The sequence below is a fragment of the Ceratotherium simum genome, chromosome 22, assembly GCF_057802395.1.
Source record: "Ceratotherium simum simum isolate JZ-2026a chromosome 22, ASM5780239v1, whole genome shotgun sequence".
NCBI classification, from domain to species: domain Eukaryota; kingdom Metazoa; phylum Chordata; class Mammalia; order Perissodactyla; family Rhinocerotidae; genus Ceratotherium; species Ceratotherium simum.
In genome coordinates this window covers 17,661,196-17,679,047 of record NC_141921.1, presented here as the reverse complement: position 1 = coordinate 17,679,047, position 17,852 = coordinate 17,661,196, and positions in this window count along the sequence as shown.

Below are 17,852 nucleotides of genomic sequence, written 5' to 3'. Positions count from 1 at the left end.
CACAGAGAAGTTATTCTCTAGATGGTTGCTCTGGTTTTTCTCTCCATTCTGGGCCTCAGTTTTCTCATCTGTGAAATGGGAACACTCATGCCCAGCTCACAGGACTATATGAGCTGATCTTTATATTGTTGCTGCACATGAACATTGGTCCATAACTGTCAGCACGATTGTTATCTGTCCCCCTCTGCACCTCAGTTTTCTCATCTGGACTTGGTCATCTTTAAGGACTGTGGTGCTCACCACCTGCTCCCTGAACACAAGCACGCACCCGACTCTTGCCCCTCCTGCCGGGGCCAGAACTGCATCACATCGCCCTCCTTTTTGTGCTGACCCTTGCTTGGCTCACAGAGCAATTACCTGTGAAATTGAACAAAGGCCAAGGGGAGAGGCAGATAATGGGACAGCCACAGGCCCTGGCTCTGGAGAGAGAAGCAGGCAAAGGTGTTAGTCCATGCCCTGACCTCAGGCCACTCAAAGCCAGTGATGCGATGCGGGGAGGTAGGTGTGAGGTGGGGGTCAGGATTACTTTCCCCCAGTGAGGAGCCAGAGCTGGGGGAAGGAGGGACGTTTGCATTTGGATGCCATCTGGACGAGGGCAAACACCAAGGGGCCACTTGAGAGAATGCCTGAGCAGCAAACCACATCCTGCAAAGAAATTGTGAGCCCTTGAACTGAAGGTCTGAGAAAGAGAAATGGGTCTGGGGAGTGCAGGTGGTGGTGGGCAGAGAAGGCTGGGGAAGGAGGCCAAGGGGGAGAGGAAGGGACCAAGCCTGGGAGTCTCTGGGGGGGGTGGCCTCCCTGGGCTAGTGGCCACCAGCAGACACTGAGCCTGGACCCCTGGTCTGGGGGTGATGAAGGCAGGGTCCCCAGACATACAGAAGATCAACATTGCCTCAGAATTCTGGGTCCCTTGTCAGACCCCAGGCCCTAAAATGCTGCTATCCTTCAGATCAATGACCTTGTCTACTCCACATTTATCGATATAGCACCTACTGTGTGCATAGCCCCAGGGATGCAAAGCCTAGACTCTCAGAGGTGTGGATCATGGTGTGGGGTTCTGATAGACTCAAGCTCAAATCCCCTCTCCCTTAAACTGGCTTTCACAAAATTTAACTCTCTTGGCCAAGCCTCCATTTTCTCATTTGTAAAAGAGCATTGCAGCTTCCTGGGCCTCCCTAGGAGTGTGGCCAGTGCTAACCCTAGGTGGTAACCCAGAGCAAGGCAGGAGGGCTGGGGACTGTATGCTCCCTTGGCCACCCCACTGATGTAACAAGGCAGGTGCTGCTGCTGCCGTGTCCAAGGGAGATGCACCAAATGCAACCCCAAAGGGGAGGTCAGGAAACACCCTCCCCAGAAGTCAGCTGACGGCTGCAGGACCCGGACACATTGGCCTTCTCCCATTGCTCCTCCTCTAAACCAGGCCAGGCAGACACACATGAGTATGTGTCCATGCATGCACGTGTGTGCATTTGTGCATGCACGTAAGTGTGGACGTGTTGGTTCAAGTTTTTGCATCTGTGGATGTGCACATATACTTGTATATGTTTGCACATATATGTTTTGTGTGTGTTTGTTTTGTGTGTTATATGTTTTAACGTGAAAAATATGTGCACGTTTGTGTGACTCTGTGAGCATGTGTTATGCAAATGTGGGCTGTATGTTTATGTGTGTGTGCATATATGTACATATTTATGTGTGTGTTTTTGTCTGTACAATATGTGTATATGCTGTGTGTGTCTATGTCTGTGTGAATATAGAAGGTAGATGGGTTTGTGTTTTTAAATAAGGTATGTATGTGTTTGTATAATATGTTTCCGTGTTAATACGTTTGTGGATATGATGCACGTGTGTATAATTAGCATGCCTGTGTATTCTGTGTGTGCCTGTGTGTATGGGTGTGTATATGAAATGCAACTGTGTATGCATGTGTATATAACACACTCATGTGGAAATGTGTTTGCATAATTAGCATATGTGAAGGTGTATGTATTTGCATGTTTGTTTGTGTAATGTGTGGTATGTATGTGCCTGTGCCTGTCCGAGGCAGCCTCGCAGGTTAGGAACAGTCCTGGACTTGCAACCAGAGGAGGGGTTCAAACCACAGCCCCCAACCATGAGGCCTTGAGGCCCTTATTTGGCCTTTCTGAGCTCTGTAGGCCTGGCTGTGACCAAACCATGTGTTCTTCCTGCCCTGCCTCCTACCTGCAGGGCTGGGGGTGGAGGATCATGTGGACAAGCAGGCAGCCCAGGGCAGGACCGTCCTGGCAAGCACCAGAAGGTCTGAGGGGCCAGCCTGGCTTCCAGGATTGCAGAGGAGCAGGACACTGCTTGCCCTCACTCAGCTTACAGTCCGGCTGTGGAGACAGAAAACAGCGAGAGGACAAGGAAGGGCCTGGAGGAGATTGGCATGCAGATGGGCTCCCAGGGGCCAGCAGGGGTCAGGTGGGCGCAGACACTGCAGCAGTAAGAGCCTGGGTTCAAATCCTGCCTCTGCCACTTACTTGCTCTGGGACTGTGGGCAAGTCACTTAACCTCTCTGTTCCTCAATTTCTTCATCTGTAAAATGAGATCATAGTAGTGTACACTGCAGAGAGCTGTTGTGAGGACTAAGTGAGTTACTACACGGAAAGTACTTAGAGTGCCCGGAACCTAGAAAAGTGCTCAACAGGTGTTAGCTGTTATTGTTATTATAAAGTGAGCAGCCACTGACTTAGTTCTAAGTACGTAGAAAATTAAGTGAACAACAAGGACCATCGTCAATTCCTGGAAGAATAAAATGTTGTGCAAAGGGAAAAAAAATCACAATTTACTAAATGGCTCAACCCTGGATGTCAGTACTTTTGTAAGGTCACGTTCCCTTCCCATCTAACCAGAATGACATGCGGATCACGGTAGGGAGGGCCAGAAGGCTGTGCAGATGAGTTGTGGCCAGAGGCAACAGAAGACTCTATCACAGCAGATGAACGTGGTCACCTCTGCTGAGTGGACTGCTGTTTGTAAGGAACGTTAAAGAGCTGAGTGGCTCCTATGTGCATGAACAACTTTGATAAAGATTTTTAAAAATCCACTTAAATACATCAGGTAGAATCCTGTGCCTGAACTCCAAGTGTTGACTGGGGCGATGAGAGAGCACCAGCACAGGGTCTCCAGGAGCCAGGGTGTGGGGAGGGGGCCTCTCCCACCCCTGCCCCAACCAAGGTTACTTTAAGGGAGAGCAAAGGGGGTGCCAGGCAGCTCAGCTCTGGTTTTTCAATGAAGCTGACTATGGACCATTATCACTTAGATGCCCTGTGACCCCCGCCCCCTCTCTGTACTAGCTGTTTAGTCATCAATCTAAATGCATGGGTAGGAATAAATATAATATTCACAAAAATTTATATGCTCTGAGATGTACCACTATTCTAAGCATTTTACATGTTTTAACTCATTGAATCCTCACACCCATCCTTACAACAATCTGTTTAGATTTCTGTTTTAAAGATGAGGAAATGAGGTACAGAGAGGTTAAGTAGCATGCCCAAGGCCACACAGCAGAGCCAGGATTGGAACTCAGGCAGTCTGACCCTGGAGTCCATGTTCTCAACCACTAATTATTCAAGAAGGCCTGAAGAAGCAGGGTGGGGAAAGAGACGGAACACTCGGCCCAGCACCTTGGGAGCAGCTGGCAGCCAGGCCACACTGGGTGACCTTGATGGTGTCGGGGGAAGAAGGAGAATCTCCCTCTGTCTTTTCTCTTAATGTTTTTATGGCTGGCCAAATAATTAATAAGACAGGTTAGCAGGAGAAAATAATATTAAGTTTAATAACATGTATACATGGGAGAAAGCAGGGACACTGCGTTTCTCAACACAATAGCAGAAATTTTCGTCTTAAATACCATGTTTAGCCAATGACAAAGGAGGATTTTGGGGGTGGGGGGAGTCAGTTACAGGAGATTACCACTAAAGCACAGTAAACAAGAGTAAGGTTATTATGTAGCTTTAAGGCCTCAACTTTTATATTGATAAGCCTCTAGAAATGAGGCCATCCCCCTCTCTTCTCATAACAGAGAGGGAGATACCTTTATAAATGGAGTTTTTTTTATAAATGTAAATGATTGTTTGGCAACTCCTCGCAGGGCCATCCAGAGAATGTGGCCAGAGAGACAGAACTTTTGATAAGAGGGGCTTGTTTGTGTCTTTCTTATTGTAACCTCTATCTTACATTATCTTTATAGCCATCATGATAGATCTGTTTCAGGAAGGAGCCACCATGTCAAATTTTTTAGGCAGTTAGTGGGGGAGGTCAAATGTCCCTCAGAGAAAACAACCAAGGTAAAGAGATAGATTTCAGGGTGGCCAAATCTTGATCTCCCACAGTCCTGCCTTTGAAACTACAAGTTTTATAGTCTTTTTGAAACTTAAAGAAGTTTCATAGTACAGAAGTTGAGTTGGTAGATTGTTTTATCTCACTGAACACATTTTTTTAGTCTTGATAATAGATCAGTTCAATTAAGTTCATTTTGGAAGGTGGTAATGCACGTGGGCTCTCAAGGTTACCCCTATATTATGGAAGCAAGCAATCAAGTATTTAATGGAAGCATTTTTATGTAAACAAAAAGAAAAACAAGGTTAATGGTTGGAGCAAATTAGAAACGAGTTTGAGATAAGAGGACAGCCAGTTAAGAAGATTTTAGATGTCAGTGGCAAAGTATCTTTTGTAGTTTAAAATGTCTCTGATGGTGTCGTCAGGTCATTTTTTAAGTTTATATCAAGTCCATCAGCTTCAGTTTGTAAGGCTTTAGGGAAAAAGAGCAGGTTCAGTTTTTAGTGATTTTAAATGAAAATGATGGAAAAAATCAAAAACGTTAGTTTGGACATCTGTAGCCAGATATTTCAGGAGACTAGAAGAAATCAGGATCCAGTCCAGTCAACAGATATAAAACAAAAACCTTAAAAGACAATTAACAAAACTAGGATCTAATATCTGCAAATTTATACTATAGTTTTTATTGAAATATAATTTTTTTCTCTAAAATCACTCTCATGTTTATCAAAGATAGCCAAATTAAAACTAACTAGTTTGCAAAATAAGTCTAGTTCCAATAGAGTTGGCCCAATTACTTATATAAGTACAGCAAGAATAGCAATTGATCACATAGGCTCTTTTAAATCTGCTTTGCTGGAACTTTTTATAAGGAATCTCAGATTTAACTTTAAAGGCCTCTCTAGGCCAGGAAAGGCAAGCCAAGGATTTTGTCATCAGACTTCGCCTGTAATACCTATAGATTTGGGTGAATTTTTTTCTTCTGAGGTTCTCCCAAATATTTTGAGGTTCTTTGTACCTGCCAGATAAGTGACATTTTTTATTTATTTTGGTAAGTGTTGCTTGGAACATAAGGTACTAGGCCAATATTTTTACGTGGCTTTATTCCATACAGTCCAATCTTCATTCTTTAAAAGCTGTATGGTTATATTGCAAATATGGTGTTCCAGTCACAACCTTGGTAATATAACCAGTGTTTTTAATTGTGTCTTGTTATAAGGAGAACAGATTTTTATTGAACTTATGTAAATAACTATATTGCCATGAAAACAACAATATTTACTTACCAAGAGTTTTCAAATACTGGAGGGATCAGGTAGAGAGAAAAAGATAAATATTTTTATTTTATTTACAAAAGTATCATTTACCAAATTGTTATAAGTCATAGCTATCTCGGGAGAAAAGAGAAAAAGTTTTCTTTAAATCTGAAAAAACAAAACATTAAAAATTCAGCAATACTTTAAATGAAAAATCATAAAAATTATAATCAACCTTATCAGTTTATTTAGTCTTGTGTAATCTATTCTTGATCTCAATCTTTTTGTTAGCAGCTTCATGAAGTTATCAGTCTCTCTATCAGATTTTTGTAATTTTTTACCCAGTTCAGTTTTATGATCAGAAAGTTTATCAGAAGTCTGTACTTCAGTGTAAATGTCAGAGTCTTTTCTATGAATTTTTTTGAAGTTGAAACATTTTGTAAAAGCATTAGAGCAAAGAAATAAGTCTGTAAACAACAAGACCTCAAAATGGCAATTGACAAAGAAATTTGGTTAATTTTGTGACATACAATATTTTAAAATAATGATAACCAGAATTATGACTGATAACCAGGACAGATCAGAATTTTAGTAATGTTATACAATTTTAAAACACCTATATCAATAACATTTGCCCACATAATACCACCTAAGAAGGTTTATCATCACTTGTCTGACAATGTTTTCCATGTAGTTTAACATATTGAATAAGCCTAATAAGTTTAGTATCTTTTTTTTATAGGCAGAGAGCAAATTTTTTTGAGAAGTTTTAGGGCCCTTTGAAAATTTTCAAAGAAAAAAAGTAAAAAAAAACACTTTATTTAAGATATGAATTTTGGGGAGCTTGTCAAAAATATAAAAAGTCAAAGTAAACAGAGCGTTAACAGTCTAAAAAGCCTTAATAGAGAGACCTCAGTCTTTTGAACACAGGAAATTATTTTAACAAAACATAGATTTTCTGTCTTTTAGGTAGATTTACTCAAAGGTAAAGAAAAATCTTTTATAACCTCTTTATCAAGTTTAAGAAAATTATCCTTTTAAGAGACAGAAGACCAAATTTTAATTTTGCACCAACTTATTTCTGCTATTAAAACTCATTTACTTAATTTAATTTATTTTAATCTTAGCCAACTTGACCATACAAAAACTCCTTTTCTAGAATTTTTTTTCTACAAACCTATAACTTTCTTTTTACATTTAGAATTTGTCCCATGTCTTTCTTTTCCCTCCTAGTGCTTGAGGACAAATTTATCTTTTTTAAATCAAACAAAATATTTTTATTTTTTGTATCTTTTTTATACATCTTACTTTCCCTGTACACAGACATATTTTTTTTAATTTTTAGTAGCTTCAATCACATATATTAATTAGAAATTTTAACTCTTAGAAACCTTAATTTCTAAGTAAAAACTAAGTAAACAATTATAAACTTTTTTTACATTAGTATCTTGTGGCTTGGAAAATTTATAAACACTTCATAACTTCTGGAAACACGTTACTTTATAGTACAATCTTTTAATAAAACACATGTTTACCAATAGACCCAAAACACCTTTTAGTTTTCCTGTAATGAAAAGCTAAAAGTAGACAAACGTATATTTAGCAATCAATGTCTAATATCTTATCTTATTTGGGAACGATCTAGATACTCAATTGAATTTTTATTATAAAATTTAGCAAAAGTCTAAAGTTTTAAGTCACTAAAAAGAGTTTGGAAGCTCTAATCACCATAACACATAGTTATTGTTTAAAGTTCACCCAACATTTATCTTTTTCACCACTATTTAGTTACTTATTTCTAATAACTATTTAGATTGTCTATAAGACTTTATAAGACATTAGATAAAATTAGCCATCATTTAAATTACTATTTTTGTTAACCCGTTCTGTAATAGAAATAACATCAGTTTTTTTCTACAAAATTTCATGTAAATTTCATCACCTCTTATACCTTTAGACATAGTTATCATTAAGATTTTTACCAATAGGTCTTGGTCTTTTAATTTTGGACAAGGGAAGCATTCCCAGTCAGACATTTTAAAACATACTCAGGCAAAGTTGATGTAACCTTTTTATATAAAATTAGTTCAAACATTCTAACCTTTATAATCTTATCAACACTTATACTTTTACATGTTCTCAATTCAATTGTAACCTGAGTCAAGGTCTTAAGGCTAGTCAAGTTTTTCTCTTCCTTTTTCTGGCCTTTTCTTAGGTACCAAATAAACAATTATGTGAGAGCTCTCAAAACATTTTTTTCCCCCAATTTAGAAGTTTTCCCAATTTAAAGGATCCGTCGTCTGACCATTGACGAGTAGGATCTTCATTTGTATATTTATTCTAATAGTTACTCGAACCAATAAGCCTTTTTAAGGAAAGACCCAGAGGTAACTTTCCACACTTAGAATAAATCTACCACGGACGCAAGAGGCGTCCCTGGTGAGGGAGCAGATGATGTAGCCCCCGTGATCCACAGAATTCACTCCCAAAGATATTCAGAGAAAGTAAAGACCTTCGTTGCACAGGCGGTAAGGATGGTGTAGTGAAAACGGTGTCTCCGGTCTCCCACAATAGTGTGGGACGCCTCCAGTCACAGACCCGCTAATCTGTGACACCAGGCAGGCGATACTGGAATGGGATTTTTCCAGCACTAACAAGCAACGAAGGTAAAGACGACAAAAGCCCTTATGGACTGGGCCTTTTATGACAAACTCCCCTGAGAGCTTGGCACAGCCAGACAAAGAGACAGTTCGGAACCCCAGTCTACTCGACTGGCCACCAAGGTGCACTCCAGTAAATACACCTTCCGTATGGTGGAGACCAAGGAGAATATTCTCACTGGTCACAAAGCCAAGTTCTCAGGACACAGAACAAGACAGAAGGAAAAACCTCATCCGGTTTTTTTTTTCTTTCTTATGTGCACAATGACAGCTCTAGCAAAGCCTTAGGTCTCTTGGAGCCAGAATAATACCTAGTGGGGGAGGTGCCACGGGGTTGGGGACTGTGCACTTTACAGAGTACCTCGTCGTTGTACGGACATTTTCTTGCAGTTGGCGGGGGACATGTGTCATCTACCCCGTTCCGTGACCCAACTTATCCTGTCACGGGAGTCTTCTGAAAGTGGCGAGCACCCTAATGGCTCTTAACTGCTCGACCCGCGCCCACCAAATTTGTGGCCTTTTTGGCTTCCAAGATGCCCTTGGCAATGACCTTCACTTCATGTGTATATTAACCCACAGCAAAGTTTGTAGACGCCGGTCTGGTGAGACCGGCAAACTCACCAGTCTGTGGGGCTGGCCTGGACAGCAGGCTTATAGAGCCTATGCCTGTGTCCTACCCTATGGTATTTCCTTCTTATGACAAAAGACACAGACAAAAGAGAAAAACAGAGACTATCTCTGGGAGGAAAAGGGATCAAGATCAAAACCAAGAGTACTCTACCAAATTTAAACCAAGAGTCACTAAAAGCACAAGAAACTAGTTTCCCAAATATTTTCTGCTGCCAATCTAAATTTAGAAAGAGAAAAAATTTTCACCATTTCCTTCCGCCGGACTCTGCAGATAGAGATTCAGGGAGGCTGACGTGGTAAGAAGTCTTACCTTTTGCCGGCTTTCGTCAGGGTTCCCGTATCTCACCATCTGCAGTAGTCCAGGGAGAAGGCAGGTCTTCCAGCCAGAGAAGGCAACTTACCAGCCAGTGTGGCTCCTGGCGACTACGCCAAAACTGTCGGGGGAAGAGGGAGAATCTCCCTCTGTCCTTTCCCTTAAGGTTCTTAAAGCTGGCCAAATAATTAACAAGACAGGTTAGCAGGAGAAAATAATACCAAGTTTAATAACATGTATACGTGGGAGAAAGCAGGGACACTGCGTTTCTCAACACAATAGCAGAAATTCTCGTCTTAAATACCATGTTTAGCCAATGACAAAGGAGGATGTTGGGGGTGGGGGGAGTCAGTTACAGGAGATTACCACTAAAGCACAGTAAACAAGAGTAAGGTTATTATGCAGATTTAAGGCCTCAACTTTTATATTGATAAGCCTCTAGAAATGAGGCCATGCCCCCCTCTTCTCAAAACAGAGAGGGAGATACCTTTACAAATGGAGATTTCTCTTATAAATGTAAATGTTTGTCTGGCAACTCCTCGCAGGGCCATCCAGAGAATGTGGCCAGAGAGACAGAACTTCCAATAAGAGGGGCTTGTTGGTGCCTTTCCTATTGTAACCTCCAACTTACATTATCTTATAGCCATCATGATAGATCTGTTCCAGGAAGGAGCCACCATGTCAAATTCTTTAGGCAGTTAGTGGGGGAGGTCAAATGTCCCTAGAGAAAACAACCAAGGTAAAGAGATAGATTTCAGGGTGGCCAAATCTTGATCTCCCACAATGGACATGGCAGGGAGAGGTCGGGTTCCCAAGGGGAGCAGGGATGATCAGGCAAGGTAGCCTTGCCAGGGCCCTAGCAATGGAGTCCTGTTTGGGTGGCCTGTCCGGGGTCAGGTGGGTGGTAGGACAAGGAGGAGTCAGAGCTGAGAGGCCTTCAGATGCCAAGCTGCTGACTTCAGCCCCAAATCAGTCCAGAAACCCAGGCCTGGTCCCCTTGGCCCTCCCCCACGGTGTGCCTACATGTCCACATGTTGGACACCCAGTTACTCCACAAACGCCCCCCAAGTGCTCATGGTGTGGTTGAAAGCAAGTTCAGGATGGAGGACGCTGGGGTTTGAATCCTGTCACCTCCTAGTTGTGTGACCTTGGACAAGTCACTCAAGTGCTCTGTGCCTCAGTTTCCTCTCTATATATGAAGATCGTAATAGCATTGATCTCAGAGTTGTCATGAGGATTAAATGACTTAATACCCGTGAAGTGCTTAGCGTGGTTCCTAGCCCATAACATGTACTCAATTTATCTAGCTACTGTTTTGTCCCTTGACCTTTGGGGATATTAATAACAACAGCATTACACTTGAGCTTCACTTAATCTTTAGGAATGATAATAAGACAAGCAAGAGTTTGCCTCTTGGCCTCATGGGATTTTCAGTCTATTAAGGGGAGCTTGGACAGATAAATAACTACTACACTAAGGCGTAATGGAGTTAGCTGTGCCTGGAAGCAGGCACCTAACAATCTCTGGGAAGTCCTGGAAAACTAGCCCGTGGGCAATGGGCTCGGGGCTCAGAGACCTTGTTCCTCCTCCTCTAGCCTTAGTCAGCAGAGCAAAGCAGATGGGCCACAGAGGGGCTGCAGCCTCAGAAGGGGGCTCAGCTGGCCATGGCAGGAGGCACCCTGGAGGCGTGGGTGGCAGCTCCTCCAAGGTCAGCGAGCAGGGCTGGGAGGAGCCCAGGCCCACAGGGACAACCACACAGGCTATACTTTTGCTTCTTCTGTTCTCTTTTAGGCTAAGTCCAGATGTTCTCAAATCCAGTTGCTCGGAGAGCCCTCGCCCACCACATGGCCAACGAACCTTTCAGGACCCCGAGGTGAGGTTTTCTCCTGGATGTGAATGATGTGGCTTCTGACTGTGGTTGGCTTCCTGTGGTCCAGCTTCTCGGCAGGAGGGGTGTGCCGATGGCGCGGCAGGTGCACACCTGGTTTGGCACATCCATTTCTCACCCCTAATGAATACTTGGCAGTCTAGGGTCTCCCTCAGGCTGTGATCACCCTGGGCCCTGTGGAGGAGGAGGGCCAGGACCAGCCAGTCCCCCTGGCCCCCCGCCAGATGTACCAACAGACCGTCCCAGCAGCCCAAGGCTCAAGTGGAGGCCTCACTCCCCTGCCCATCTGGCTTCCTTCTGCCCCACTTTCACTCCGTTGTTCGGCCTATGAATGCTTGTTTGGCATCTGCTTGGTACCAGACACCATCCTTGACCTTCAAATGAGGCTTTGAGAGGTTAGTAAGAGAGCTCGCAAGATGCAGAGCAGGGGGCCGGCTCCGTGGCTTAGCGGTTAAGTGCGCGCGCTCTGATGCTGGCGGCCCGGGTTCGGATCCCGGGCGCGCCCCGAGGCACCACTTCTCCATCCAATGCGAGGCCGAGTCCCACGTACAGCAACTAGAAGGATGTGAACCTATGACATGCAACTATCTACTGGGGCTTTGGGGGGAAAAAAATGAATAAATAAAATCTTTAAAAAAAAAAAAAAAAAAAAAGATGCAGAGCAGGGATTGGATGCCAAGCTGTCTAACTCCAGAGCCCAGACATGAAATACCACCCCATATTCATCTTCCCTCTAGATTCAAATGATAGGAATGGTCACAAGAGCATTCGTTGTGCACTTCCTATGTCCAGGCATTACCTTGAGAGCACTACACGTCTCAACTCCTTCCGTCCTCACAGCACAGAGCAGAAGAACTTGCTCCAGGTCACACAGCTAGTGTGGAAGAGCTGGGCTTTGAACTCAGGACATCTCACTCCAGAGTTGCTCATGCTCCCACCACTCTCGGACAGATGCCAACACCTCGACACAGGGAAATGCTATGTGGCTCTCCGTGCCCTGCTGTGGAATGCCAACAGACCTCCCAGAGAGATTATGAAGGGAAAAAGCCAAGTAGCAGAACAGTGGGGTTAGGAGGCCACCGTTTATAGGAGGGAAACAAAATAACATAGATCTGGCTGACCTTGCAGGCTGAGGGCTCTGGGGCTGGAGGTGGCAGGCCTAGGTGTGTGTGGTGGCAAGACTTGAGAGTGGGTGTGACCTTTGGCCTTTAGCAGGGCCACAGGACACAGGGGCTATGTCCTCAGGTGGCACTGGCTTATTGGCAGGTCTGGGGTTCATTACATCTGGCTGGAAAAGACATCTGGGGAGACATTGAGGAGAGGACTCCCAGACAGCTAAGGCAGCCTTCAGTCCTGCACTGGCTGCCTGGAGCCCTGGACTCAGGATCAGGGGAAGAGGGGACATGCCGGGCAAGACGAGGCTACTTCAGGCCTCTAGGAGGCTAGGATCAGACGGCTCCAGGGCCCGCCTAAGATGCTTGTTAAACTACAGCTTCCCAAGACCCAACCCTGGGGACCCTGTTTTATAGGAGGTCTGGCAATGAGAGCCTGGAATCTATAGTTTTGTTTGACTTAAAAATTATTTTCATACATTTTTGTAAAGGTGAAAAGAACAGAGAAAGGAAGGAGGGTGGGAGGGAGAAAGGGAGGGAAAAAGGATCAACCAGTGCTGAAGAGAAGACAGTGACAAGGAAGTCTCTGTCCCATGCTCCTTCCTGGGGACCGTCCCCAGAGCCAGTGATGGCTAGCCACTTGCCTTCTTTCTGGAGGTGTTCTAGGCACACACAGCACCACATTGATGCTAGGCATCTGCCTCATTCTTTTTCATGGCTTTGTTTTAAAGATGTACTTTTAAAAACCTTTTCAGGGCCTGCCCCTTGGCTTAGCGGTTAAGTGCGCGTGCTTTGCTACTGGCGGCCCAGGTTCGGATCCCGGGCACACACCGACACACCACTTCTCCGGCCATGCTGAGGCCGCGTCCCACATACAGCAACTAGAAGGATGTGCAACTATGACATACAACTATCTACCCGGGCTTTGGGGCGGAGGGAAAGGAGGAGGATTGGCAATAGATGTTAGCTCAGAGCCAGTCTTCCTCAGCAAAAAGAGGAGGATTAGCACGGATGTTAGCTCAGGGCCGATCTTCCTCACAAAAAAAATAAAATAAAATAAACATAAAAACCTTTTCAGCAAGTTTTGATAAGTGGCTCACTTGGTGAACAGCTAGCTCAGAGGACTTCTTTGGAGTTGATAGCTCTAAATTCAAATCTGGGTTTTGACCTTTAGAGTTTAAGTGACCTTGGGCAGGATCCGTGACCTCTCCAAGCTCAAAGCCTTAGCTTCCCTACACACTGAAAAGGGGTAATAATGGTGGTGGAGCTTTAGTGAAGATGAGGATAATTTATGGCCCGTGCCTGGTGTGTACAAGGACATAATTAAAATGGGGGCTGAGACTTCTGTACACAGACACAGGAATGGGAACAATCACAAAGAAAGTTTCAGCAAATACAGATGGTTCCGAGATGGGCATCCTTCAGGATGAGTCCTTCCAGCTCAGCCGGAGCAAGAATCCGGGGAAGAACCAGGTGGAAGAGTGAGCCCTCCATCCCCACCAGCAGTCCACTAGCAGCACGGGGGCCAGGAGGGGACAGCCCCATGAGTTGCCTTTCCAGCTCTGGCCAGTGACTGAACGCTGAGGCCACATTCCGGGAAGAACAGGCAAGTCTGGCACGTGTTCTGCTTTGGAGGGTACTCCGTCGGTCTGGATGGCAGGGCTCACTAAGTCAGGGCTGGCAGGGCCAGAGTTTGCTGGGAACCGCAGCCACAGGGAGACTGGGTCAACTGTCACAAGAGCGTCCATCAGGTCCAGTGCTCTGCTGTCTCTTGGCCTGGTGGCTCTATGGACTGGGAATTTTTGGGCACCCTGTCCAGCCTTGGGAACACACGGGAGCTAAACAAATCTTTGTGGAACTACCTTTTGGAGCACAAAACTAATTGGAAAAAAAAAATTCCATAGAATTCAGAAGAAAAGCTGGGGGAAGGGTTGAATCAGGAGTAGATTCAAATCTCAGCTCTGCAATTTCCTAGACGTGTACATTTAGGTGCACTGTGTAATTTTCCCAAGCCTCAGTTTCCTTGTTTGTAAAACAGGGCCTTCCTTCAAAGATTAGGTGATATAATGTTTGTAAAGCAACTAGCATAGGGCTTGCTACACAACAATAATAATCTAAATTCATCATTTTTCCCTTTCAGAACAGCCAGTTGTTGGAATTCAATTGATTATGTTTGCAAATGACTTTGATATTCACTGCTGTGGAGTGGTTGTCACTGAAGTTGGGAAAGCTTTATCAAGGAGATTTTTTGGTAGGAGGTGAATTCTGAATAAGTGTGGAAAAGGAAAATGGACTCTAATTAATAAACAATTTTTTATCAAGCACATATCATGTGCCAGGAATAGTCTTAGGCCATGGGGATGAAACAGTGTACAAGGCAGACCAAAACCCCTGCCCTCATGGAGCGCACATTCTAGTGAATCGTCCTAGGACTAAACCTCTCAGCCTGGGAAGGGGATTTTTCCAGACCCAACAATCCCCTTTCCTAGTCTTTCTCTACTGAGAGGGTCAGGCAAGGCTGCTTCTCCACCCAGGACAAAGTGACCTGGCTAGTACCATAGGGACATTTGCTGACTCTTGTAGGTAACCACTCTGGGTATGACCTGTAAGACTCACAAGGAGTGAGGGGCTGGCAAGTGGCCTAGCAAGTGGCTCTAGGCAATAGCAGCCCCACCCCATTCTGGTCTCTGTCCAGGCCCAGAATGGCTCCCTCCAGATGGCTATCCCAGGAGCCCTTGGCCTTCTCTGGGTACGTAATGAGGTGGATGTGGAAGGACAGACACTGCTTCCCACTGACCCTGCCTGTTTGGTGGCCCTGACTCTTGAGTCTCTGGGCTATATCTTCTCCTTCCTCCCATTGGGGATCGCTGAGGACAGGGCTGTGTTTCCCCCCTGAGACTGGGGCTCCCTGAGGACAGGGCTGTGTCTCCCACCTCAGACTGGTCTCCCTGAGGACAGGACTGTGTCTCCCCCTCAGACTGGGGACTCTTCCCCTCTCCTCCTTTTCCAGACTCTAGCTTCTGGGGAGAAGGGATGCCCCTCCCAATTTCTGAGGTGATGCCCCACAAATTAAGGACTGAGCTGACTCAAACCCAGTTCTCCTGATGCCAAGCCGGGACTCTGTCCCCTACACAGGACATCCTCAAACTCCCAATCTGCCCCACAGTCATTTCTGCCCCGTCTGTAACAAAGCCGTCAGGAGACCAGGCCACCAGGCCAGCTGCTCTCCAACTTCAGGAAAAGGGCAGTCCATGGCCTGATACTCTATATCTTGCCCCGTCCTGGGAGCTATTAGGCAAGTGAGGTGTGTACTTTTCTGAAGCTCTCACTGTTCAGCTACGGGATTAGTTCTACTCTATTTACTCGCCAAGTCCGCTGGCCAAGCGCTGCGACCAGGAAGGCACATCTTCCTTGCGTAATAAATGGTTGATAACGATGGTCGGGATTGACCAGAAAATGCCCCTGCTGGCAGGGCTGGCACCACCCTGGCTCCAGGGAGCAATTACAGTTCAGCTCCATTGCCCCCACCTACGTACTCCGCCTGCCTCCAGGCTCTGGGAGCACCAGGCAGCCTTCCTATCTGCCTCCCTCAGCCACCTGCCCACCCTGTGACAGCAGGGCAAGCAGAGGGAAGCCCTCCCCAGCTGTTCCAAGGTCCTCTGCTGGGTTTTTGTATGGGTCTTGCCTCCTTCTTCAGCCTGGGGGCTTCCTCAGGCAGGGGCTCCCCCTCAGACTGAGCTCCCTGAGAGCAGGGTTGTCTCCCCCCTCAGACTAGGGCTCCCCCAGGGCAGGGCTGTGTCTCTCCCTCAGCCTGGGGCTCCCCAAGGGCAAGGCTTTCTCCCCCCTCATACTGGGGCTCCTGAGGGCAGGGATTTGTCTTCCCCTCAGACTGGGGCTCCCTGTGTCACCGACTAGGTGCCTCGAGAAACTCAAAGGTGGGTTTGGAAGCAATTAACTGTTTCTCCAAGTTGTTTTTTCCTTTTGCAAGTTAAGGAGATGTAACCACCAGCCATCCTGAAATAGACCAAGCCTCACCACAAGAGCTATGCCCAGGACCTTTGCTTTATTTTTAATGCAAAGATCTCTCCAGGAGTTTAGGCCTCACTATGTGGAAGCATGTTCTCCCAATGAGCCTGTGCAAGCGAATACCCGCCTCTCCCTTTTGAATGTTCATTCCCCACCAAAATAAAAGTTCCTGCTTCCCTTTGTTCGGGGATGCCATGACTTTGAAAATGAATCCTCATGGCCTCCTATTTGCTGCAAATGCACTTTACTTTGTGAGACAACTTCCACTGGTGTAGAGTCTTATTTAACTCACCAGGAGGTGAACACACTTGGTTCATTAATAGAATTGGCGTCCCAGATGGGACAAACCCCTTGGTGGTGCCTGTGCCGCCGGCTTGACTTCAATCCCCATCGGGAGACCCAGCGGCGGCACTGAGCGCTTTGCTCAGAGGATCTCTCAGTGGAGGTGAGTGGCGCCAACCCCACGGCACGGCTATAAGAATTATTTTCTTAAGTTGTCTCACAAAGCCTGTCTGTTGGGGCCTGGCTTCGGGGTTTGAGTCCCCACCCGGAGGTAGCCTGGCTCAGGGCAGTAAGAGTCCTCTCTATCGGGAAGGACTGCATGACCCGGCCACTCCGGGAGGGCTGGTGCTCGGTTCTGGTGAAACGGGAGCCATCCCTGGTGACTAGTCAGGGGTCAGACCCCAGCTGGAGAGTGAGTCTCACCTGGAGTGCACTGAGGCTGTCTAGGGGTCAGATCCCCTCTGGAGGTTGAATCTCATCTGGAGTGATGAGGTGGGGGTTGGAGGCCCCCTGAGGTCACTCAGTCTGTCTTTGTGTTGTGCCTGGAATCTGAGGAGGGGGTCCCCTTGGATGCCCTTAAACCCTACTGGAGTTGCTGAACTGGTTTTTCTTTGTTTGTTTGTGTGTGTGTGTGTGTTTGTCGAGGACGCTCGACATAGCATTTTTGTCAACAACGCTCAGCATTTTCCACAGCCTGGCTTTTCCGTACTCCTAGGCTTTTTTTCCTTGCCATCCCTATCAGTGGTGAAACCCAGCGTCCACCTGTTTTCTTTTTTTCTTAAGGATTTAGTTACGCGGCCTGGGTCTAGTGTCAGGCTATAAGGGTGTTAAACCTCTGGGCACAGCCTTGCGGCATCTGCATCACCACTAACCATTACAGGTTGCTCCCAGGAGGTTGGAAACAGACCATAAGAGAAGGTGCTGGAATATGGGGGAACAGGCTCCATCCTGGAGGAGAGCCCACTGGGCTGCATCCTCCAGAATTGGAAGGTCTTCGGGTATTTGCCATTGACCCGAGAACAGATGACAGCCTGGCTGCAATATTCACTGGAAGGTGGGGACAAATGGCCAGAAAAGGGGACCCTAAATGTTAAACGGGAAGAAATCCCTTATGTCCAGCGCTTCACGACACTATGTCTCTGACGAGGAGGACTTGCTTCTCCAAATGAGGAACCACGGGACTGAGGGAAGCCCACCACAGAGTCCACCTCACTCAGATACTCCAGCTTCGGACCAGCTGGTGAGCCCCGAGAGACTCTGGAGGCTGCAACCGGGCCAAACCCTTTACTGTTCCCACCGAGCAATCCCCCTACAGGGAATTGGCCTCTCCAACAGCCAAAGACCCTTCACCCTCCTCTTCCAGATAGTACAACTAGGTTA